We start from the raw sequence: 26,347 nt of genomic DNA on the forward strand, positions 1-26,347 counted from the left end.
CCCAATACCCCAGCTCTATATTCCATGTCTCTGTTTATATTACAACTAATGTTAACAATTTATGTGTCTGTATTACCAGTTCACTTTGCTCCTCTACCCTATTTAGTTTCTTACCTTCTAAGCAATATCTGGCCTCCGTATTCCTCCTACCAAAATGAAACATTTCACATTTCACTATATTGAAATTAATTTCCCATTTATCTGCCCAGTTTGCAAGTCTGTTTATGTTTTCCTGTATTTTAGTGCAGTCGTCCACAATGGCCCAGACATTGGTGCCCCCGATGTACACTTACTTAGCGCGCCGACAGTTGAAGCCTGGCCCTGCATGGATTTCCTGTCAGTGGCCCGGTTCAGCTCCCGGCGCACTGTGCTTGCGTGATCCAGTGGCGTAGTTAGTTCGATGAGCCGGCTGGGATCACGTGAGCACTGGGCAACCAATCGGAGGTTGCAAAAGTTCATTCATGAGTTTGATAGTAAGAACTGTCAAACTCATGAAAACTCCGGGTGCCCAAAACAGTACTTAAACTTCAAATAAAAGTTTAAAAAATATCCCACTAATTAAATGAACTATTAATAACTGTAAAAAACTAATTTAAACAATTATTCAAATTTTTGAAAAAAATAATTTTTTAACAAATCGGGTCTAAAAATACACTTACCTTACTGTAAAGTCTTTAAAAATAATAAACCTGTGGAAAACAATTTCTAACTTTAATTGATAGACCACTTACCTTTTTAAAACTAAGTACTTACGTTTATTCATTGCCCCCCGGGCTGGAACCTCGATGGGTTGACTATTTTATTTCTGTTCACTATTTGGGGCTTTCAATGGCGGTGTGTTTACCCAGAATGCTCTGGGGGGTAGAAAGTGCCATATCAATGGCCACAGGAGCCCAGTGCGCAGGCGCGGGAATCGGGTGGTGCTCTGGAGATGGATTGAGGCGGAATAGGTGGCTCGGGTGGCGGGAGGAGATTGTGGGCGCGGGGGCGGAATTGGACCCGCGGGTGGCCAGGGAAGCTCCATCAACACCTGGGGAAGGTCTCGGCCCCGAGTAAGAGCCCACAGGCCCCGTGTTTGCCCTGCGTTGACAGGCTCAGCCGCGCGGGGTCACTGGCCACTATCTTGGCCAGGGAGGATAATGGCGCATGCACGGCCATCTTGGTACAGGGAGTGGGCGGGGATTCAGGGTCCTTGTTCCCAACCCGATCCCAGTGCCCATGAGATGGAGCATCCTGGGCAACAGCTTTTTCAGCACCTCCGCCCACTCCCAGGCTGGATGTGATGTTTGTGGTCTAGAGGAGTCCATGGGCCAGGCATATATTCCGTGTGAGAGGCTGCAGCCCCTGGAGAGTTACCTGAAGGGGCAGCTCCTCAACTTTTGCTCAGACTTTAGACCCACGCTCCTAATCTTTGGCCACCCGGTGCGGAGGGGAGTGGGTAAGTTGGAGGATTTTCTCCTGGACCTGTGCTTGGGCCTGGCTAAAAGAGCAATTTGTAGGTCCAGGATGGGCAGGGCCCATGGGGCGACACTCTGGCTGTCTGCTTCTCTCCTGTGGTCTTGTCCGAGCCTGGGTGGCCCTGAACGGGGGGCATGCGGTGTCCACCGGTATGCTTGATACCTTTTGTGACCGGTGGGCACCTCAGGGTACAGAGTGTCTCACAGACACTGGGAACAACATTCTGGTTCAGTTGGAAAGGTTCCCTCTATTTTGTTAGGACTTTGTTGCTTATTATGGCTTCTTTTTAGTTTGATTGGACCACATATTTGGGGGAACAAGAGAGGAAAGAATGTTTCATAAACACTGGAATTGTCTGTTCTGAATTTCTACCCTGTATTTACAGGCATGACTTTTGTAAACACTTTTTAAAGGGTAGTAGAAGGAGAGGATTTGCAGACGGGAAACTCCAAGCAAACCTCATGTCAAGAATGTTCCAGTGCACTGAGAGTGGAAAGACCTTTAACCAGTTACACAGCCTGAGAACACATCGCACCATTCACAGCAGGGAGAAACTGTACATGTGTCCTGCGTGTGGACGAGGCTTCAACCGATCGTTCAACCTCGAGAGACACAAGGACGCCCACACAACAGAGAAACCAGGGGAATGTGGGAAGGGATTTAATTGCCCGTCTGAGCTGGATACTCATCGACAAGTTCACAGCGGGGAGAGGAAATTCACCTGCTCCGTGTGTGGGAACGGATTCACTCAGTCATCCCACCTGCTGAGACACCAGTGAGTTCACAATGGGGAGAGGCCGTTCACCTGCTCTGTGTGTGGGAAGGGATTCACTCGATCATTCAACTCTATTTTCTCCCTCTTAATTAATCCCTTTGCTGAATCCTGAACTGCTCCCAATCCTAAGGTTTATTGCTTTTTCTGGCCGCAATATATGTCCTCTCCTTGGATCTTATGCTATCCCTAATTTCCCTTGTTAGCCACGGTTGAGTCACAATGTGGAGAGGCCATTCACCTGCTCCATGTGTGTGAAAGGAGAGAAACATAGAAACATAGAAGGTAGGAGCAGGAGTAGGCCATTCGGCCCCTCGAGCCTACTCCGCCATTCAATGAGATCATGGCTGATCATCCAAACTCAGTACCCTGTCCCTGCCTTCTCCCCATATCCCTTTAGCCTTAAGAAATATATCCAACTCCTTGAATATATTTAATGAATTGGCCTCAACTGCCTTCTGTGGTAGAGAATTCCACAGGTTCACCAATCTCTGGGTGAAGAAATTCCTCCTCATCTCTGTCCGAAATGGCTTACCCCTTATCTTTAGACTGTGACTCCTGGTTCTGGACTCCCCCGCCATCGGGAACATCCTTCCTGCATCTAGTCTGTCTAGTCCTGTTAGAATTTTATAAGTTTCAATGAGATCCCCTTTCATTCTTCTAAACACCAGCGAGTATAACACCAATCGACCCAATCTCTCCTCATACGTCATTCCTGCCATCCCAGGTATCAGCCTGGTGAATCTTCGCTGCACTCCCTCCATGGCAAGAATATCCTTCCTCAGATAAGGCGACCAAAACTGCACACAATACTCAAGATGTGGTCTCACCAAGGCCCTGTACAACTGCAGGAAGACATCCTTGTTCCTGTACTCGAACCCTATCACTACGAAGGCCAACATACCATTTCCCTTCTTAACCACCTGCTACACCTACATGCTTACCTTCAGCGACTGGTGCACAAGGACACCCAGGTCTCGTTGCACTTCCCCTTCTCCCAATCTATTGCCGTTCAGATAATAATCTGCCTTCCTGTTTTTGCCACCAAAGTGGATAACCTCGCATTTATCCACATTATACTGCATCTGCCATGCATCTGCCCAATCACCCAACCTGTCCAAATCATTCTGGAGTTTCTCGGCATCCTCCTCACAGCACACACGCTCACCCAGCTTTGTGCCGTCTGCAAACTTGGAGAGATTACATCTAGTTCCCTCGTCTAAATCATTAATATATATTGTGAATAGCTGGGATCCTAGAACTGATCGCTGCGGTACCCCACTAGTCCTGCCTGCCACTCGGAAAAAGACCCATTTACTCCAACTCTTTGCTTCCTGTCTGCCAACCAGTTTTCTATCCAAGTCAGTACCTTGCCCCCAATCCCATGTGCCTTAACTTTACACGCTAATCTCTTATGCGGGACCTTATCGAAAGCCTTCTGAAAGTCCAAATACACCACATCCACTGGTTCTCCTTTATCTATTCTACCAGTTACATCCTCAAAAAATTCCAGTAGATTAGTCAAGCACGATTTACCTCTTGTAAATCCATGTTGACTTTGTCTGATCCTGTCACTGTTTTCCAAGTGCTCTGCTATTACATCTTTTATAATGGACTTTAGCATTTTCCCCACTACCAATGTCAGGCTTACCAGTCTATAATTCCCCGTTTCCTCTCTACCACCTTTTCTGAATAGTGGGGTAACATTAGCTACCCTCCAATCCATGGGAACTGTTCCAGAGTCTATAGAATTTTGGAAGATGACCAGCAATGCATCTACTATTTCTAGGACCACTTCCTTAAGTACCCTAGGATGTAGATTATCAGGCCCTGGGGATTTATCGGCCTTCAATCCCATCAATTTCCCTAACACCATTTCCCTACAAATACTGATTTCATTCAGTTCCTCCCTCTCATTAGACCCTATGTTCCCTGACATCTCTGGGAGGTTATTTGTGTCCTCCTTTGTGAAGACAGAACCAAGTATGTATTTAATTGGTCAGCCATTTCTTTGTTCCCCATTATAAATTCCCCTGATTCTGACTGCAAGGGACCTACTCTTGACTTCACCAATCTTTTTCTCTTCACATATCTATAAAAGCTTTTACAGTCAGTTTTTATGTTCCCTGAAAGCTTACTCTCATACTCTATTTTCCCGCTCTTAATTAATCCCTTTGTCCTCCTTTGCTGAATCCTGAACTGCTCCCAATCCTCAGGTTTACTGCTTTTTCTGGCCACAATATACGTCCTCTCCTTGGATCTTATGCTATCCCTAATTTCCCTTGTTAGCCACGGTTGAGTCACCGTTTTTGTTTTATTTTTATGACAAACAAGAAATCTATCATATTATGATCGCTCCGCCCCAAGGGGCCTCGCACAAGATTGCTAATTATTCCTTTCTCGTTACATACTAGGATGACAGGAATGACGTATGAGGAGCAATTGGGTCAATTGGGCTTATACTTGCTGGAGTTTGGAAGAATGAGAGGGGCTCTCATTGAAACTTATAAAATTCTAACAGGACCAGACAGAATAGATGCAGGAAGGATGTTCCCAATGGCGGGGGGTCCAGAACCAGGGGTCACAGTCTAAAGATAAGGGGTAAGCCATTTAGGACAGAGATGAGGAGGAATTTCTTCACCCAGAGAGTGGTGAACCTGTGGAATTCTCTACCACAGAAGGCACTTGATGCCAATTCATTAAATATATTCAAGAAGGAGTTAGATATATTTCTTAAGGCTAAAGGGATCAAGGGATATGGGGAGAAGGCAGGGACAGGTTGGATGATCAGCCATGATCTCATTGAATGGTGGAGCAGGCTCTAGGGGCTGAATGGCCTACTCCTGCTCCTATCTTCTATGTTTCTATGGGACTGTACATGGAGATTGCAACCCTGGGACTGTACATGGGGATTCGAACTCTGGGAATGTACATGGGGATTCCAACCCTGGGACTATACATGGGGATTCTAACCCTGGGACTGTACATGGGGATTCCAACCTTGGGACTGTACATGGGGATTCTAACCCTGGGACGGTACATGGGGATTACAACCCTGGGACTGTACACAGGGGTTTCAACCTTGGGACTGTACATGGGGATTCCAACCTTGGGACTGTACATGGGGATTCCAATCCTGGGACTGTACATGCGGATTCCAACCCTGGGACTGTACATGGTGTTGTGTCCATGTATAATAAGACACAGACTGCAGGAGAACGGTACAAGAGGTGTTTACTCAACGTGGCTCACGCTGGAACTGATCTGTACAGATTACTACTCAGTGCTATATACAGGTGTGGTCACTGCCGGTACTGCAGTATACATGAGCTGTAAAAAATAGTTCCCCCCCTTAAAGGTGTATACATTACAATTCCTCCCCTTTTAGTTTAACAGTACCATAACACTCATTTAACAATTAAATATCAAACCATTTACAATTAACACTTTTAACATGCAACATTAGCTGAAAATAGTCTATTTATATATTCAGTCTTTGGGGAGGCTTCCTGATCCTTTCTGGATAGCGCCTTTCCCGAGTGTCTTGCTCTTGGTGCGGAGGCGATTCTGGCCCCCTGTTGTCGGTTGGTTCATCAGCTTCCGATGCTACTGTTTCTGGGGTAGATGAGACCTGTACGTTGGGTTCATCACCAGGTACGTATGGGCGAGGCATGGGGTTGAATTGTTCCTGTGACTCTAGGATCTGGTCAGCATGGCGTCTCACGATGCTCTCCCCAACGTCCACTGTGTACATTAGTGGGCCCCACCGTGTGCATATTGTTCATGGCTGCCATTTTTCTGTTCGGTAGTCGCGGGCCAAGACTGGTTGCCCTACATTGAAGCTCCTTGTTGGCTTCTTGTGGATGTGCTGGAATTGCTTAATCTCAACATCTCTTCGTACATTTGGTCTGAGCAAATCCAGGCGAGATCTTAACCTTCGGTTAAAAAACATCATGGCTGGGGCCTGGTTGGTGACTGCATGTGTCACATTCTGGTAGGTGAACAGGAAATTGTCCACCTTGTGCTGCAGCGGAATGTTGTCATTGTACATAGCCTTTATTGCCTTCTTAAAGGTTTGTACGAACCTCTCAGCCAATCCATTTGTGGCTGGATGATACGGGGCGGATGTGTAATGCCTTACCCATTCTTTTTCAAGAACCTCCGGAACTCTTCGGACACAAACTGTGGTCCGTTGTTGGAGCAAATCTGTTCTGGCAAGCCATTCCTGGCAAAAATGGTCCGTAGGACTGCAATAGTTTTCTCTGTGGTGGTGGAGGACATGTTGATGACCTCAGGCCATTTCGAGTGCGCATCCACGGCTATTAAAAACATTGAGTCCATGAATGGGCCAGCAAAATCAATATGCACCCGTTGCCATGGAGATGAGGGCCACTCCCATGGGTGTAGAGGGGCCTGTGGTGGTGCATTTTGGACTTTCTGGCATCCTGAGCAGCTCTTGGTCAGGTTCTCGATTGTTTATCGATTCCCGGCCACCACACAAGCCCTGGCTAGGCTTTTCATTTATACCCCTCCCAGATGACCCTCATGAAGCTCATTGAGCACTCTATCCCTTAACTTGGGTGGAATTACCACTCGGGATCCACACATCAAGGTCCCCCGGCACACTGACAGCTGTTCTCTCCTTGTCGAGAATGCTGGCAACAGTGAGTCACCATGTGCTGGCCATCCCTTCACCGTCAAATCATATACCCGAGACAGTGTCGGGTCATTTCGCGTTTCCTTTTCGATACAAGCGTTAGTTACCGGTAGGTATTCAACTATAGTCGAATGGAATATTTTGACAGGATCCACTGCTGGTGCTTCCTCTGCAGTAGGCAGTGGCAGGCGTGATAGCCCATCAGCATTTCCATGCTGTTTCGTGCCCTTATATTCAATCTCATAGTGGTGCGCCCCTAGAAAAAGTGACCATCTTTGTAGCCGTTGTGCAGTCATCACCGGAACGCCCTTCTTCAGATTAAAAAGGGAGACAAGAGGCTGGTGATCAGTCAGCAAGGTGAATTTCTGCCCGTGCAGATAGTGATTGAACTTTTTCACTCCCCAAACTAGGCTGAGGGCCTCCCTGTCAATCTGGGCACAGTTACGCTTGGCTGAGGTTAGTGATCGTGACGCAAAGGCTATTGGCCTCTCTGAGCCATCCGAGAATTTGTGCGACAGCACCGCTCCAATGCCGTAGGGTGACGCATCACATGCCAACCGAATTGGTAATGCTGTGTTGTAATGGGCCGATACCTCTTTCGATGTGATTAGTGTTTTGCTCTTCTGGAAAGCTCGTCTACATTCGTCACTCCACTTCCATGGCACCCCAGTTTGCAGTAGGGTGTTCAGTGGGTGTAGTATTGTAGACAAATTTGGCAAGAACTTATGGTAGTACTTTACCAGCCCGAGGAACGACCTCAGTTGTGACACATTTTCCGGTGCTGGAGCCTTGACTACTGCCTCAATCTTCTCTGGGAACTTATGTAACCCCTCTTTATCGATAACGTGGTCACAATACGAGATCTGTTTTCTAAAAAACTTGCATTTGGGGCAGTTAGCTCGGAGCCCATATTCCTGTAATCTAGTGAGCACCTGCTCCAGGTTGGCAAGGTGATCACTGTCATTTTCGCCCGTGACCAGGATGTCGTCCAAATAACACTGGGTCCCTGGGATCCCTTGCAGGACTTGTTCCATTGCCCTCTGCCAAATAGCCGGAGCTGATGCTACCCCGAATACCAGCCGGTTGGATTGGTAGAGACCTTTATGGGTGTTGATTGTGAGGTTTTTTTTGATGCTTCTTCTACCTCCATTTGCAGATATGCCTGGCCCAAATCAATCTTAGTGAAGCGTTTCCCTCCAGATAGCGAGGCGAAAATATCTTCAATCCGCGGAAGTGGATATTGTACGGTGTGAAGCAGCAGGTTCACTGTTACCTTAAAGTCCCCACAGATGCGAACCTTCCTTGGTTCCCCAGACGTGCTGCTCAATGACTTTTTCATCACCGGGACGATGGGTGTAGCCCACTCGCTCCAGTCTACCTTGGACAGTACACCTGAACGTTCCAGACTCTCCAGCTCTGCTTTGACGGCTGGGCGGATTGCATAAGGTTAAAAAATTTTGGGCTTGCGTTTTCTTCAATTTTAATCGTCGCTTTCATGCCTTTTAGTGTTCCGAGTCCTTGCTGGAACACTTCTTTTGTGTCAGTTAGGATCTTTGACAGTCGCCCAAGTGTGACGTCATCATCCTTTTTTCAGCCACAGTCAGTGCCTGTATGGAATGTCAATCCAGTTGTATTTTCCGGATCCATTCACGTCCCAGTAATGGTGGTCCTCCATCTTGTAATACATACAGGTCTAGTTTTGGTGTTTCCTTACCTTTATATATAACGGTCATGCTTATTTTTCCTTTGGGGTAGACTTTTTGCCCCATGTAAGTCTTCAAAATAATTTTTGTGTCTCTCAAGGGTATGTGTGAGAATAGCGTTTCGTAGTCCCATCGGTTTATGACTGTTAGGGCTGACCCGGGGTCCAATTCCATCTTTACCTGGACTCCTGCTATCTTGAGAGTGACCCAAATGGTTCGGTGATCCTCCGTTGTGATCACATTATGTGGTTTCAGACAACTCAGTTCCCTGCTTTCAGAGTCGTTATCACTCTTTTGTTCGTCTGAACTATTCTCCGTCATCTTATGTACCTTCTGGTACTTTTCTTTGGTAGGTTTCTTATTGCTGGTTTTCTTTCCCGACCTGCAGACTCGTGCTATATGTCCTACTTTTCCACACTGTCTGCACACTTTGTCTTTGTCTTTGAACCAGAAATCATTCTGGTCGTGTGTTGTTCTGCCGCAGCGATAGCACTTCTCTGTTCCATATGACATTTCGTTTGTGCCATATTCTTGCGGTCTCTGTTGTATCTCTGCAGCGCCCCGTGCTGCTGCTTCATATGATACCGCAATGCTGAAAGCCTTTTCCAGCATAAGGTCCTTTTCAGATAAAAGCCGTTTCTGGGTTCCTTCACTTTGAAACCCACACACAAACTTGTCCCTTAAGGTATCTGCCAGTCCCGCTCCAAACTGGCAGTGTTTCGATAGTTTGTGCAGTTCTGTTAAATAATCAGCATTGCGTTCATCCTTATGCTGGTTCCATTTGTGAAATTTGAATCTTTCTGCTATCAGCAGCGGTGTGGGGTTTAAATGTTCCTGTAGTATCATTACTATGTCTTCAAAACTCTTTTCCATTGGCTTCGTTGGGGTTACTAGATTTTGTAATAAACCATACGTCTTTGCACCCATTAAATTTAACAATACCGATGCTTTCTTGTCATCTGACACCTCATTTGCCTTGCAGTGTACCTCTATTCGTTCGACATATGTAGTCCAATCTTCGACTTCATTGTCAAATATGGTGATACTGCCACTCTTCAGCATTTTGGGTGTGGTTTAAAATGGCATCTCCCAATGGCTTAAAATTGCATCTCCCGCGCCTGCCTTCCTCCCCTGCTGCTGCCGCTCCCGGCGGTTCTCGTGGCAATGGCGGCACCCTGTAGGTTTTGCGCGCTTCTCCTGCGCTGCTGCCAACGCTGCTCTTGGCGGTCCTCATGGCAATGGCAGCACCTCGCGGGTACCTGCGCGTCTCTCTCCCTCCCTCTCTCCGACGCTGCTCAGCCTCTGAACACCAGCTGCGACCTGTGCGCTCTGCCCTCTCTCTCTCTCTCCCCCGTCGACGCTGCTCAGCCCTTTGCTGTGCCGCTTGGTCGGGCTCTAGCCCACCGCTGTCTGGGAAGGGCCTGCGCACTACCTGTTGCCAGCCCGTTTCGCTGGACCACCTCGACTGGAAAGCCAAGCCTGGCTCTCGACAGCCTCCCCCGCAATTCTCGAGTCTCTGCTGGATGACTGGGCGGTTGCCCGTGGTCGACGCCCGAGTCTCTGGCCTTGACCTCCAATCCACTGATCTCCAGAAACGAATCCCCGGGAGGTGATGCAGAGTTGCAGGTAGGTTCGAACTTGCCTTGTCGCCAATGTTGTGTCCATGTATAATAAGACACAGACTGCAGGAGAACAGTACAAGAGGTGTTTACTCAACGTGGCTCACGCTGGAACTGATCTGTACAGATTACTACTCAGTGCTATATACAGGTGTGGTCACTGCCGGTACTGCAGTATACATGAGCTGTAAAAGATAGTTCCCCCCTTAAAGGTATATACATTACACATGGGGATAGCAACCCTGGGACTGCACATGGGGATTCCAATCCTGGGACTGTACATGCGGATTCTACCCTTGGGACTGTACATGGGGAGTCCAACCCTGGGACTGTACATGGGGATTCTAACCCTGGGACTGTACATGGGGGGCCCAGCTCTGGGGCTCTTTTGTTACAATTGTGTGGGATGTTAACCGTATGCTCTGCTTTTACCAGCGCCTTCAGGAGAGATGGTGAGAAATCCGAAGTGTGGAGAGTCTGAATCAAATAACTGAGTCAATGGTCTACTCTCCTGGGCACAAGGACCCGGTTGGGAACAGACACTGAAGCCCCGCCCACTCTTTGTTCCTGACCAAAATGTCTGCGCATGTGCTTTGCTGCTCACTGAATCAAGATGGCGGTCGTTCGCCTGGGCCTGTGGCCGGGAAAAGCCCCGAAGCTGCAAACGCGGGACCTTCAGATTATTATTCGGGCCTTGCGGCCTACACTAGTTGTTTATGAAGCCTTCCCGCCGGTCCAAAAGTCCGCACCCTCCGGCCGCTTCTCACCAATTTATCAGGAACTGTTCCGCAACCAGCATGGTGACACGCACGGCACATGCTCCAAGCCCACGTGGTCCCGCACCTGCACGCTGGGCTCCTGTAGTCTGGGTGCGGTACATTCTCCCCCGCGCGGAATGCTGGGTAAAAGCCCAACCATTGAAAGTCCACATTCGTGAATAGAACAGGATTTACTTGGATTGCATTAAGCACTGAACCATGTTCATTCTAGCAGCTAGAGTGTGTTTCTGCAGATCTTAACCTGGGATGGATATTAATATTCTGTCTAAATATTGAAGAAATCAGCTTTGTTTCAAACACAGTGTATTCAATAACAGCAGAAATTGCTGGAAACACTTAGCAGTGAAAAGATCTAGAGAGGGTAAGAGGCAAGAGGGAGGGGTCCAGGTAGATCGTGAATTCTGAAAGTGGGAGAAAGTGCAGAGGGAAGACTCCTGGCCAAAGAAGTGGGCAGGAGACAAAGGCGATGAAAAAAGAGCTCAGCGTCATGCCGAGCTCGAAGTTCATTGAGGTGGGGGCGTAAGGGGATGAAGCTCAGACCTTTGCTGAGGACATATACAGCGTCAGAGAGGGGAAGGTCAGAGCGGATAGTGAAAACACGGCAGGGGTGAGATTGGAAGAAGGGATGGTGTCAGAAGAAAGTGAAGGGGAAGAAGGTTCCGGAGGGGCGTTGGTGTCCAAGAGTTGTTGAAGCTTGCGACCCCTGACAGCTGAAAGGAAGAAAAAATGTTTTTTATTGAAGCACCAGGTGAGGCAAAGAATGAAATGGAACTGTGGACCAGGACAGCTCTGAGATAGTGAGTCGGTGCTCACAGAAATCACAGAAACCCCACAGTGCAGATAGAGGCCATTTCGTCCATCGAGCCTGCACTGACACATATCCCACCCGATCCCCATAACCCCTACACCAACACATATCCCACCCTATCCCCGTAACCCCACGTATTTAATCCCCCTAACAATAAGGGTCAATTTTTTTATCATAGCCAATCAACCTAACCCGCACATCTTTGGACTGTGGGAGGAAACCGGAGCACCCGGAGGAAACCCACGCAAACACGGGGAGAATGTGCAAACTCCACACAGACAGTCACCCGAGGCCGGATTTGAACCCGGGTCCCTGGTGCTGTGAGGCAACAGTGCTAACCACTATGCCACCGTGCTGAAGAGAGAGGTCGAGAGTGTTCATGTGGCAACGCATGGCGTTCAGCGTGGATCTCGGGATGCGGCGAGAGCAGTGGTTCAACATTGAGTTCCACAGTTTCAGACTATAACCTCTGCCCCTATTTTTTCAGGCAGCAGGTGTTGATGATTCTGCCATCCCCATTTGTAACATTTCACCACCCCTGCCTTCCACCCTCTCACAGACCGTCCCTTTTATTCTTTCCTCCCCTCCCCCTTCCCCTGCCTCTGCACCTGCTTAAAATCTGTTACATCTCTAACTTTTTCCAGTTCTGACGAAGGGTCACAGACCTGAAACGTTAACTCTGCTTCTCTCTCCATGGATGCTGCCTGACCTGCTGAGTATTTCCAGCATTTTCTGTGATAAGAGGAGACACATTGATGTTCTGTTACTGACTGTTCCATTTTGGGGCATTTCTTACTCTAGATTATAACTGTTCACCTAGTTCACTTTCTACCACATCTAACCCCAAGCTTGTTCCGTTTGAATACATGGCTTGTGGGTGTTATAGACTGAACTGCAGTGTCCACCCCTTTATAGAACTATCCTGCATAAGATTTGAAATCCGTTATTTTCTGTATCATTTAACCCTTTTTGGATCAGATTTAGTAAAAGCTCCTTCTCACATATTGCCTGTGCTCGTCTTTGAAATGTTCTGATCTTTGTAATTGTCATTGCTGATTTTGATGGTCTCTTTGATTTAATCTCTTGTTATTAACATACCTTGCACTATTTCTTTATTCGAGATAATTGTTTCAAATACTTCCTTTATCGGGTCTTTAGCTCCTCAATTGAACCCTGTCAGTAATCCTTGGTTAGGGTTTAGGGGCTGGGGTTCGGGTTAGGATGTTAGGCTATGAGACGGTGATTAGGGAGAGAAACCATTATTGACAATGCCAGTGTCACTGGACATGTACTCTTTCATTTCAGGGTGTTTTAACTTCACGCATGTGTATTGATTTCTTTGTGGGTTCAATGACGAGACATTTATGAAAGAGAATGTCTTTTAATCTAAAGTTTGTTCAACTCTGGTTAACAGCCTTACAGGAGATACCATGCTAGAAATCCATCTAAAACGAAACTGAAACTAAACTAAATTGCTTGTCTCTCACATGCCCTCTGCTGGTCAGGCATAAATAATCAATACCTGCAAATATGCTGGTAAGGCATCATAATCAAACAGGCAAATACCATCACTATTTGCTGATATCATTACATCTCCCTTTCTTAAAACAAAAGTATTTTACTTTTATCTAACAACATGTTTTCTTTGTATTAATCTGCATTTTAACTGTAACACTTAATGAACTTACATTATCATTATCACGATCAAGGTTTTTTAACCTTGTTTTGTGTGTTCACATGAAATACGTAAATACACTAGAACTTGAAGAAAGAATAAGATAACATTACTTCCTTCTATAACAAGAGTCCTTAAACTTGCTCAATGAGTCTCTCAGGTGGCTTCACGCATCTTGAGGATTTTCTGATTGATTGTCCTTGAATCTGAGTTGTTGCCTCAGATGATGATTTCTCAGCTGTGTGATCAGGTTGTTCACCAGTATCAGTCTTTTGACCTGCTGTGGCTGGTCCCATGAGAAGATCCCGACGATTTCTTCTCAGAACAGCACCCTCATCTGTCTGAATGGTGTATGATCTTGGTTGAACTTCACTCAGGACAGTTCCCTTCTGAGTCCATATGTTTGTTTTGTCTTTGAACCTTACTTGGTCACCAGTGTGGAGTTCAGGTAGGTTTTGTGTTCCTCTGTCATAGTAGTACTTTTGCTTTTCTTTCTGTTCTTTGAACTTCCTCACTTTCTCCCCCTCTTCTTTTCAGGAGGTTCTCCGGGATGGGTAGGTTTGACCTTAGCAGACGTCCCATAAGGAGTTGGGCTGGTGACATACCACACTCGAGCGGCGTTGTGCGATATACAAGCATGCTTTGGTAGAAGTCAGTTCCACTGTCTTTTGCCTTGTACATCAGTCTTTTCACTGTCTGGACCGATTTTTCCACTACTCCATTGGACTGTGGAAAGTGAGGACTTGACGTTGTGTGGACAAAGTCCCACTCTTTGGCAAAGTGTCGGAAACTTGCATTGTAAAACTGGGGTCCATTGTCTGTGAAGACCTCGCTTGCCACGCCATGTCTGGAGAATATGGCTTTCATACATGTTATCACAGCATCTGCAGTGGTGGTGTACAGTCTACAAACCTTTGGATACAGGGAGTAATAGTCTGTGACTACAAGATAGTCCTTCCCTTGACATATGAATAGTTCAGCGCCTACCTTCTGGTAAGGTCTGTCTGGTGCTGGGTGTGGCTTTATTGGTTCTACCGGATTGCTTGCTCATTATTTCAGGCATATTGTGCAGTTTGACACCTCATTTGTCACATCTTTGTTGATTTGAAGCCAGTACATCACCTCTCGTGCTCTTTTCTTACACTTTTCGATTCCCAGATGTCCTCTATGGATCCTTTTTAACATCTCTTTTCTCAGACTCTTTGGGATAACTATTTTACTTCCTTTGTAGATGATGTCTTCGGCCACTGATAGTTCCTCCCTGCAGTTCCAGTACTCTGCTATGTCAGGTGAGCAGCCTTGCTTCATGTTGGGCCATCCATCCAAGATGCTTTTCCTCAGTCATCTCATTGTTTCATCTTTGTTTGTCTCAGTCTTTATGAGCTCCATTTTTGCATCTGCTATGGGCAGTGCACTTGTGATCATGGCCACGTAGGCGTTCACTTTTTCATCCATTTTGCTGTTTGCGGGCTCACTTGGGTCAACAGCTCTGGACAACGTGTCTGCTGTATACATCAGCTTACCCGGTGTGTACGCAACATTCAGTGTATAGCGTTGCAGCCTGATCATCATTCTTTGTATTCTAAGCGGACAGCTACTTAGTGGCTTTTGGAGCAATGCAATCAAGGGCTTATGGTCAGTCTCTACACTGATTGCTTGTCCTGCCACAAACTGGTGAAATCTTTCACAAGTGTATGTGATGCTGAGCAGCTCCTTTTCTATTTGAGCATATCGTGTCTCCGCGTCTGTCATTGAGCGCGATGCATATGCAATAGGTTGCCAGTAGTCATATTTTTGCAGAAGAACGGCACCGAGCCCACTCTGTGATGCATCTGATGATATCTTGATGGGTCTCGTTGTGTCATAAAACCTCAGAACTGGTTCCTCTGTGAGCAGTTTCTTTAGCTCGCTCCATGAGTTCTCATGCTCATGATTCCATTCCTATTCTATGTTCTTTTCAGTTAGTCTTCTCAGTGGCGCCATCTTTTCTGAGAGGTTGGATATGAATTTACCCATATAGTTGATCATTCCATTAAATCTCTGCATGTCCTTTTTGCATTGTGGCTTTGGCATATTTTCAATGGTGGACAACTTTCTGGGATCTGGTCTGATGCCCTCACTGCTAAGGATATCTCCCACGAATGTCAGTTCTGTCACCCCGAGCTGGCATTTCTCTCTATTCAGCTTCAGGTTTGTTTTCCTTGTTGCTTCCAGCACTTTATTCAGTCTCTCGTCATGCTCAGTTCTCGTGGTTCCCCATACTATGATGTCATCCATTGATGTATCAACTCCCTCCAGATGCTCATAGATCATATGGATAGTTTTGTGATACACTTCAGGAGCTGAGGCAATGCCAAATGGTAACCTTAGGAATCTGTATCTGCCAAATGGACTGTTGAACGTGCACAGTCTTGAACTTGCTTCGTCCAGTTTCATCTGCCAAAATCCTGATGATGCATCTAACTTGCTGAAATACTTTGCATTTGCAAACTGTGACATGATTTCCTCACGTGTAGGAAGCTTGAATGCTCTCTCTTTATTGCTCTGTTTAGATCTCTTGGATCCAAGCAAATTCTGAGCTTTCCATTCTTTTTGTCCACAACGACGACAGAACTCACCCACTCAGTTGGCTCATCTATCTTCTGAATCATGTTCAGGCTTTCCATCCTGTCCAACTCTGCCTTCAGTTGCTTTTGAAGAGCAAACAGAACTTTTCTGCATGGATGTATGGCCGTTGGTATACTTTTATCTACTCTGATCGTGTGTTCTCCTGGAAGGCAGCCTAGACCCTAAAATAGGTCGTTGTACTCTTTCATGAGTTCATCATAGACTGTCTCTCCTTCGCTTTCGACAACGAGGACTCTCTTTACCAGGTTCAGTCTCTCACAGGCTTTTAAACCTAGTATGGCTTGCACATCGTTTGGCATCACGATTAATGCTAGCGTGTGCTCTCTGTCCTTGTGTGTCACTTTGACAATGCATCTTCCTTTCACTGGTATATCAGTACCTGAGTATCCTGTCACTTTCACTTTTATTCCATGTATCTTTGGTCTGGATCTAATTTTCTTTAAATCAGCCTCTGATATCACATTAACTTGTGCTCCAGTATCCAATTTAAATGGAATGTGTATGTCATTCACTTTTAGTGTCAACATCCAGTCTCTTTTTTTTCTTTTTTGTTTTCAGACACAACATCTACATAGAACTCCTCTATCTCGCTTTCATCTGCTACATGGACCTTGCTTTGTTGCGCTTGGTTCTTGCAGCAACGGGCATAATGGTTGTTTTTGTTGCAACTATTGCATTTTTTACCATATGCTGGACACTTTTTTGGTGGATGCTGTGTACCGCATCGACTACATGACTTTCGATTGCCCCTTTCATTTTTGTTCACTGGCCACGCCTCTTTATCACATTGGCGCTCTTTTTGTTAAACGGTTTGTGTCCGTTCTTTCTCACTGCATCCACGTTGCAGCTATTGTCACTGAACAGCTCCTTTGCCTGCGACTTCACAGTCTCTATAGCCCTACACAGTGCTATGGCTTTTCCCAGGTCTAGATCTTGCTCTCTTAGCAGTCTTTCCCTTAGACCATGATCTGGAAATCCACACACCAGTCTGTCTTTTATCAGCGAGTCTGTCAGTCCCCCAAATTCACATGTTTTGCTTCGGTTTCTCAGTTCAGTCACATACTGATCAATAGTCTCCCCCGTTTTCTGTACACATGTGAAAAATCTGTGCCTCTCAAACATCACGTTACATTTAGGTATGCAGTAGGCCTCAAACTGTGCCATTATTTTATCTAGCTTCATTTTGTCTCCATCAGCAGCGAATGTGAAGTTATTATACACCTCCAGCGCTTCTTCACCCACGACATGCAAGAACACTGACGCTTTTATTTTATCACTTTTCTCGTCAGCTCCGATTGCCGCTAAATACAACTCCAAACGTTGTTTGAATCTCCTCCAATTTTCAGCCACATTACCTGTCAACTGAAGCTTCGCCGGTGGGTGCAAACCTTCCATTTTTCACTTCGTTAGCTATTCTCCAATGGTAAGTAACGATGTTCTCTTTTGGCTTGCTAATATGTGGAGAGCTGACTTAACTTCAGATTTTTCCTCTTCATCTCTTTCAATCACTTCTGACACCATGTATTGATTTCTTTGTGGGTTCAATGACGAGACATTTATGAAAGAGAATGTCTTTTAATCTAAAATTCGTTCAACTCTGGTTAACAGCCTTACAGGAGACACCATGCTAGAAATACATCTAAAACGAAACCGAAACTAAACTAAACTGCTTGTCTCTCACATGCCCTCTGCTGGTCAGGCATAAATAATCAATACCTGCAAATATGCTGGTAAGGCATCATAATCAAACAGGCAAATACCATCACTATTTGCTGATATCATTACAGCATGATGAGTCAGAAAACAGCCTCATGAATTGTTCATTCAAGGAACCTTCTTTCTGGCCTGAGCCTGATTTCCTCTCTTCTTTCACATCTCTACATTTTCACAGACAAAAACATCAGGGTCATTAGACTTTGGGATTTTGGGACAAGAACAGGTGGATCCAGGAGTTGTGCTGTTTACATCCAATCATTGGCCTGCCTGAAAAGGGCTTGTGACAACCTATCACCAAGCTCCACCAGTCGCCATCTGACTCCACCATCATATCTTCATCCATTACCAGCCTTTCACCCTCACTGGAGCTGGTTTCACCTCCATGACCATTCCCCATACTGAAGCTTTCTGATTCATATTTTATCGACTCAGTATAAGTGATCCCTGGATTTGGTGTCTCAGTGTAAGTGGTCCCTGGATTTGGTGTCACAATGTAAGTTGTCCTGGGATTTGGGGTCTCCGAGTAAGTAGTACTTGGATTTGGTGTCTCAATGTAAGTTGTCCTGGGATTTGGTGTCTCGATGTAAGTGGTCCCTTCACAGTGTGGGTTCCCCAGGTCCCGCCCCCACACACAGGGGGTTCCTCAGGTCCCGGCCCCACACAGAGTGGGTTCCCCATGCCCCGCCCCTACACAGAGCGGGTTCCCCAGGCCCCGCCCCCACACAGAGCGGGTTCCCCAGGCTCCGCCCCCACACAGAGCGGGTTCCCCAGGCCCCGCCCCTACACAGCTTGTTCCGCAGGCCCTGCCCCTACACTGAGCGGGTACCCGCTGGGTCAGGATATAAAGAGACCGTGCGCTGTTCCTCCTCCCACTGCCTGGGGGAATGGGGCAGATATTTAAAGGGACAAGGACTCCCCTTTCTCTGCCTATTTATAGTTAAAGGGACAGTCTCGTTTATCTTGGAGTGTCAGCAGACTTCACTAACAGAGCTCCCATGAACAGTCGCTCCCTTCTGTACTGTGCAGTGATTGTAAACCTGTCTGTTTCAGTGACTTGAGCCTTTCTGAAATGTCTCACTATTTTTGATGATCCATTTGACTTGCTTGTTTAACGTTGAAATTCTTCAGAATTTTGCAGTGTAATGAAGGTTTTGTTTAAAGGTGGAGTGATATTTCTTTCTAAATATTCTGTTCTCCCCCTCCCCCTTCCACTTTGAAACACTCTGCACTACCGACTAGGAAGGTACCAAGTTTAAACCTTGGTCTGTGCTGTTAGTTGATCTCTGACAAGGCAGCAGTTCAGGGGCTATAATTACCCTCAGTACCACTGGGCTAACTATGAGTAAGAATCAGCCACTGCCCCTGCTCTTGATGGAGATCCAGTGACATCAACTGGGAAGTGTATGGATGTCCATTGAGGGCAGGATTGGACTGCTGTCACTGCTGACACTCATTGAATCAGCTGATGGTGAGGCTCTAGAATCATAGACTCGTTAGAGCCCAGCAGGAGGCCCATCGAGCCCGTGCCGGCTCTCTGCAAGAGCACTTCAGCTAGTCCCACTCCCCCACCCTTTCCTCGTAGCCCTGCCAACATTTTTCCTTCAGGTACTTATCCAATTCCCTTTTGAAAGCCACAGTTGAATCTGCCTCCACCAACCTTTCAGGCAGTGAATTCCAGATCCTAACCACTCGCTGCATAAAAAAGTTTTTCCTCATGTCACCTTTGGTTCGTCTGCCAATCACCTTAAATCTGTGTCCTCTGGTTCTCGACCCTTCCGCCAATGGGAACAGCTTCTCTCTGTCTACTCTGTCTAGACCCCTCCATGATGTAGAGCACCTCAATCCAATCTCCTCTCAACCTTCTCTGCTCCGAGGAGAACAACACCAGCTTCTCTAGTCTATCCATGTAACTGAATTCCCTCATCCCAGGAAATATTTTTCCAGAACAAATCTTTTCCTCACCATCTTGAAGGCCTTCATCTCCTTCCTAAAGTACGCTGCCCAGAATTGGACACAATTCTCCAGTTGAGGTCATAATAACTTAAGAACATAAGAAATAAGAGCAGGTCACACGGCCCCTCGAGCCATTCAATAAGATCATGGCTGATCATCCACCTCAACTCCACTTTCCCGCCCGGTCTCCATATCCCTTGATTCCCCTAGAGTCCAAAAATCTGTCTATCTCAGCCTTGAATATACTCAAAGACTCAACATTCACAGCCCTCTGGGGCAGAGAATTCCAAAGATTCACAACCATCTGAGTGAAGAAATTCCTCCTCATCTCGGACTGACATAGAAGATAGGAGCAGGAGTAGGCCATTCGGCCCCTCGAGCCTGCTCCGCCATTCAAAGCGATCATGGCTGATCAGCCAAATTCAGTACCCTGTCCCTGCTTTCTCCCCATATCCCTTGATCCCTTTAGCCTTAAGAAATATATCCAACTCCTTCTTGAATATATTTAATGAATTGGCCTCTACTGCCATCTGTGGTAGAGAATTCCACAGGTTCACCACTCTCTGGGTGAAGAAATTCCTCCTCATCTCTGTCCTAAATGGCTTACCCCTACTCCTTAGACTGTGACCCCAAAGAAGGAGAGATTCGGACAGGTGACCAAAAGTTTGGTCAAAGATCTTGGGGCCGAGGTAACTGAAGGCACAGCTGCCAATGGTGGAGCCGAGGGAGTGGGGGTTAGACAAGTGGCCCGAGTTGGAAGAACGCAGATTTCATAGAATCACAGAATGATACACAAGAGGTTATTACACAAAATTAGGGCTCATGGGGTTGGGGGTAAAATATTAGCTCAAGATAATGACTTCATCGAAGTCATTACCAATGACTTCGATGAAGGGACCGAGTGTAATGTATCCAAGTTTGCTGATGATACAAAGCTAGGTGGGACAGTAAGCTGTGAGGAGGGCACAAAGAGCCTGCAAAGGGATATAGACAGGTTAAGTGAGTGGGCAAGAACATGGCAGATGGAATATAATGTGGAGAAATGTGAAGTTATGCACTTTGGTGGGAAAAATAGAGAAGCAGAATATTTTTTAAATGGTGAGAGACTCGGAAATGTTGGTATTCAGAGGGACCTGCATGTCCTTGTAGACCAATCACAGAAAGTTAACATGCAGGTACAGCAAGCAAATGGTAATTTGGCCTTTATTACAAACTAGCTGGGGGGAGCCCGGCTTTGCCAGGGCTGTTTTGGGGCGGGCGGTTTAAATCGAGTGCCAGGCTTTGGGGCCCTGTCTGTGTCCCTTTGTGAATCTTGTGCCGGGCAACATTTCTACCTTTTAATACCTTGAAAGATGAAAGTGAAAGTACTTATAAAACGTTTTTGGTAAATCTTATGTTATTTTTAAAAGAGAAACTAACTTTTTCAAAGCTGGATAAGGAGAGTAGTTTGAGCTGCAAGCAGTGAAAGAATGGCTGGCAGATCCCTGAGATGAAAACGATTAGTCCCGCCCACACACACACTTAATACCTTGAAAGATGAAAGTGAAAGTACTTATAAAACGTTTTTGGTAAATCTTATGTTATTTTTAAAAGAGATACTAACTTTCAAAGTAGTTTGAGCTGGAAGCTGAAGCCATGGCACTGAAACAATGGCTGCCAGATCCCCAAGATGAAAATGATTAGTCCCGCCCACACACACACACACACACACCGATTGGCCAACCATCAGGGGACCGTACTGTAGGATTGGTCAATCGTGACGGCACAGGATTGGTCGAACCTTGACGTCAGTCAATCAATGCTAGCAGATAATGAGTTTAATTTTGAAGGTTTTTGCATAAGGCGCGAACAATTTTCGTCCGACCGAAAAGTAAATATGCTTACCAGCGTCCCGGAAGCGTAAGCATTCTTCGGAGGTAACGCGCGCGTAGGTGCGCGGTATAACTTTTGAGCGCATAGCCGGACAGACGCACACCCGAGGACAGACAGACAGAAGGACAGACAGATCAACCGCTTTATATATATATATATAGATATAGATGCATTGGGGTATAAGAGTAAAGAAGTCTTACTGCAATTATATAGGGCCTTGGTGAGCCCACACCTGGAGTATTGTGGACAGCTCTGATACTCTCAGGATGCTGTTTGGTGAGGAGTTCCAGGATTTTCACCCTGCGACAATGTAGGAATGGCGATAAATGCCCAAGTCAGGATAGTGTGTGACTTGGAGGGGAACTGGGAGGTGATGGTATTCCCATGCACCTGCTGCCCTTGATCTTCTAGGTGGAGGTCGCGTGTTTGGGAGGTGCTGTCAAAGCTCTAGTCGAGTTGCAGATGTATAAAGTCACTCTCCTTCACCCCTCCCCCTCCCACCTCACAAGACTCTGGCCTCTATGGGAGGAGAGAGAGTGTCGGTCCAGACCGTGTGGCGGGTTCCCTTCCCTGAAGGACATTAGTGAACCAGTTGGGTTTTTACGACAGTCCGGCAGCTTTCATGGTCACTTTTTTCTAGTGCCAGCCCCACAAATTCCCAGATTCATTCATCTCAATTTCACAACCTGCCTTTGTGTTTTTCTGGGTTCTCTCTCACCCTCCCTTTCTCCTGTTTTAAATTCATTTTGCAGGGTGTTAGAAGGGGAGGATTTGCAGATGGGAAACTCAAACGAAACATCACTTCAAGATCTGACAGAGTCACTCAATTCTTCAGGACCTTTGAACATGGAAGCAGAAAGCACCGTTCAGAGCGGAGAGAAACCGTACACGTGTTCTGTGTGTGGACAAGGCTTCAGCCGATCCTCTGGCCTGTTGAGACACAAGCACAGTCACACCAGGGAGAAACCGTGTAAATGTGGGGACTGTGGGAAGTGATTCAACTACCCATTTGAGCTGGAAACTCATTGACGAGATCACACTGGGGAGAGGCCGTTCACCTGCTCCGTGTGTGGGAAAGGATTCACTCGGTCATCCAACCTGCTGACACAGCAGCGAATTCACACTGGGGAGAGACCGTTCACCTGCTCTCAGTGTGGGAAGGGATTCACTAATTCATCCCACCTGCTGCAGCACCGGCGAGTTCAAACTGATGAGAGATCTTTTAAATGCCCGGACTGTGGGAAGTGATATAAAAGTTCCGGGGACCTGACATGCCATCAATTTGTTCATACTGATGAGAGACCTTTTAAATGTTCTGAATGTGAGAAGAGATTTAAAAGAAAAACGGATCTGCTAACACACCAGCGAGTTCACACTGGGGAGAGACCATTCACCTGCTCCGAATGTGGGAAAGGATTCACTCAATCATCCAGCCTGCTGAGACACCAGCGAGTTCACAAGTGACTGCAGATTTTGGATTCTGATGTTATTGCTGCTGTTAATCACATCCCGGACTGAATCGTGTTCACACTGACAGTTGGGGGTTTGTTTCTGCTGATGTTAATAACCCCTGTAACTGGGCTGGAGTTTAAATTTCTGGATATATGCCAAATAAATCAGCTTTACTTTAAGCACATTTTTATGGATTTTTGTTGTTCCCACCCGAGTGTTTAGCATCACCTGGCTGGAGCTCAAAGGACAATCTCGGGGGAGGATCGTACGGTGGGAACAGAACTACAGCCTGGACACAGTCCTTCAGGGCCACACTGAGAGGGGCAAACGGCACTTTGGTCTTTCTCATCTCTCTTCACTGACAGCAATATCCCCATGCAGGTTAATCTTGAGGCCTGTAAGGAATGTGTCCCAGCCGCTCTCTCCCACGGGTCACAGCTCCTAGGCACGGAACAGAAGGCTCCTTTACAACTGTGATTAGAGTTTTTCCCCATGTCACCTTTGGTTCTTCTGCCAATCACCTTAAATCTGCGTCCTCTGGTTCTCGACCCTTCCGCCAATGGGAACAGTTTCTATCTACTCTGTCTAGCCACCTCATGATTTTGAACACCTCTATCAAATCTACTCTCAATCTTCTCTGCTCCAAGGAGAACAACCCGAGCTTCTCCAGTCCATCAAGGTAACTGAAGTCCCACATTCCTGGAATCATTCTCGTAAATCTTTTCTGCACCTTCTCTAAGGCCTTCACATCCTTCCTGAGGTGTGGTGCCCAGAATTGGACACAGTACTCCAGTTGGGGCCGAACCAGGGTTTCATCATCATTTCCACACTTTTGTACTTTATACCTCTATTTATTAAGTCCAGGGTCCCGTAAGCCTTTTTACCTGCTTTCTCAACCTGCCCTGCCACCTTCAAGGATTTGTGCACACATACCCCCAGGTCTCTCTGTTTGTGCACCCACTTTAGGATTGTACCATTTAGTTTACATGCCCTCTCCTCATTCTTTCCACCAAAATATATCACTTCACACTTTTCTGCATTAAATTTCATCTGCCACGTGTCCGCCCATTTCACCAGTCTGTCTATGTCTTGCTGAAGTCTATCACTATCCTCCTCACTGTTCACTATACGTGCAAGATTTATGTCATCTGCAAATTTTGAAATTGTGTTCTGTACACCCAAGTCCAAGTCATTAATATATATCAAGAAAAGCAGTGGTCCTAGAACCAACCCCTGGGGAACACCACTTTATACCTTCCTCCAGTCCAAAAAACAACCGTTCACCACTACTCTCCCTTTCCTGTCACTTAGCCAATTTTGTATCCATGCTGCCACTGTTCCTTTTATTCCATGGGCTTCAACTTTGCTGGCAAGCCTATTATGTGGCACTTTGTCAAACGCCTTTTGGAAATCCATGTACCCCACATCAACTGCATTGCCCTCATCAACCTCTCTGTTACCTCTCCAAAACACTTGATCAAGTTGGTTAAACACGATTTGCCTTTAACAAATCTGTGCTGGTTTTCCTTAATTAATCCACATCTATCCAAGTTACTGTTAATTTCGCCCCTGATTACTGTTTCTGAAAGCTTCCCCACTACTGAGGTTAAACTGACTGGCTGGTAGTTGCTGGGTTTAACTTTACACCCTTTTTTGAACAATGGCATAACATTTGCAATTCTCCAGTCCTCTGGCATCAACCCTGTATTCAAGGACGATTGGAATATTATGACTAGTACCTCTGCAATTTCCGCCCTCAAATCCCTCAGCATCCTAGGGTGCATCCCATCCACTCCTGGTGATTTATCTACTTTAAGTACAGCCAGTCTTTCTAATACCTCCTCTTTATCAATTTTTATCCCATCAAGTATCTCCACTACCTCCTCCTTTACTATGTCTATGGCAGCATCATCTGCCTTGGTAAAGACAGATGCAAAGTACTCATTTAGTATCTCAGCCATACCCTCTGCCTCCACGCATAGGTCTCCTTTATGGTCCCCAATCAGCCCCAACCCTCCTCTTACTACCCGTTTACTATTTATATGCCTATATAAGACTTTTGGATTACCTTTTATGTTGGCTGCCATTCTATTCTCATTCCCTTTCTTTGCCCCTCTTAGTTTATTTTTCACTTCTCCTCTGACCTTTCTATATTTAGCCTGATTCTCAGATGTATTTGCAACCTGACATCTGTCATACGCACTCTTTTTCTGCTTCATCATATTCTCTATCTCTTTTGTCATCCAGGGAGCCCTGACTTTAGTTGCCCTGCCTTTCCCCCTAGTGGGAATGTACCTCAACTGTACCTGAACTATTTCCTCTTTAAAGGCAGCCCATTGTTCCATTACAGTTTTGCCTGCTAATCTTTGATTCCAGTTTACCCGGGCCAGATCCGTTCTCATCCCACTGAAATTGGCCTTCCCCCAGCTAAACATTATTACTCTAGATTGCTCCCTGTCCTTTTCCATAGCTAATCAAATTTTAGGATGCTATGATCACTCTTCCCTAAATGTTCACCTACTGACACTTGCTCCACTTGACCTACCTCATTCCCCAGAACCAGATCCAGCAATGCCTCCTCCCTTGTTGGGCCAGAAACGTACTGATCAAGAAAGTTCTCCTGAATACACTTCAGAAATTCTTCCCTTTTCTGCCCTTAACACTATTACGATCCCAGTCTATATTAGGATAGTTGAAGTCCCCCATTATCACTACTCTATAGTTCTTGCACCTCTCTGTAATTTCTCTGCAAATTTGCTCCTCGATATCTTTCCCACTATTTGGTGGTCTATAGAATACACCCAGTAGTGTAATGGCACCTCTATTATTTCTTAACTCTAGCCATATAAATTCTGTCCTTGACTCCTCCAGGACATCCTCCCTCTCCAGCACTGTAACATTCTCCTTGACCAATACTGCCACACCACCTCCTATCTTTACTGAACACTTTTTAACCAGGAATATTTAATACCCAATCCTGCCCTTTTTTGAGCCAGGTCTCAGTTATTGCCACAACATCATATTCCCATGTGGCTATTTGGGCCTGCAGCTCACTTACCTTGTTTACTACACTTCGTGCGTTCACACACATATACTGTAAACCCATCTTAGACCATCCTGTATTCTCTCTTAGTTTGACCCCACCTAATACCTTACTATTTCTTACTTTAGTGCTCTCTGCCTCTCCCAATCCTTTGAGCACTTTATTTCCCCTTTCTAATGTTACATCCTGATGCCCATCCCCCTGCCAACTTA

The 26,347-nt window shown here is 46.1% G+C and overlaps 1 pseudogene across 1 annotated transcript; it reads left to right on the forward strand.

Annotated features, from left to right (window-relative positions):
* Positions 1 to 1,167: 1,167 nt before the first annotated feature.
* LOC147119905 (uncharacterized) lies at positions 1,168 to 24,078 on the forward strand (annotated as a pseudogene). Its single transcript, XR_015078095.1, has 2 exons — positions 1,168 to 2,233; positions 22,393 to 24,078. The product of XR_015078095.1 is annotated as an uncharacterized LOC147119905 (transcript).
* The last annotated feature ends 2,269 nt before the right edge of the window (positions 24,079 to 26,347 follow it).

The sequence above is a fragment of the Somniosus microcephalus genome, chromosome 4 (genome assembly GCF_052327205.1).
Source record: "Somniosus microcephalus isolate GS21.2 chromosome 4, FLI_Smic_1.0, whole genome shotgun sequence".
Lineage (NCBI taxonomy): Eukaryota > Metazoa > Chordata > Chondrichthyes > Squaliformes > Somniosidae > Somniosus > Somniosus microcephalus.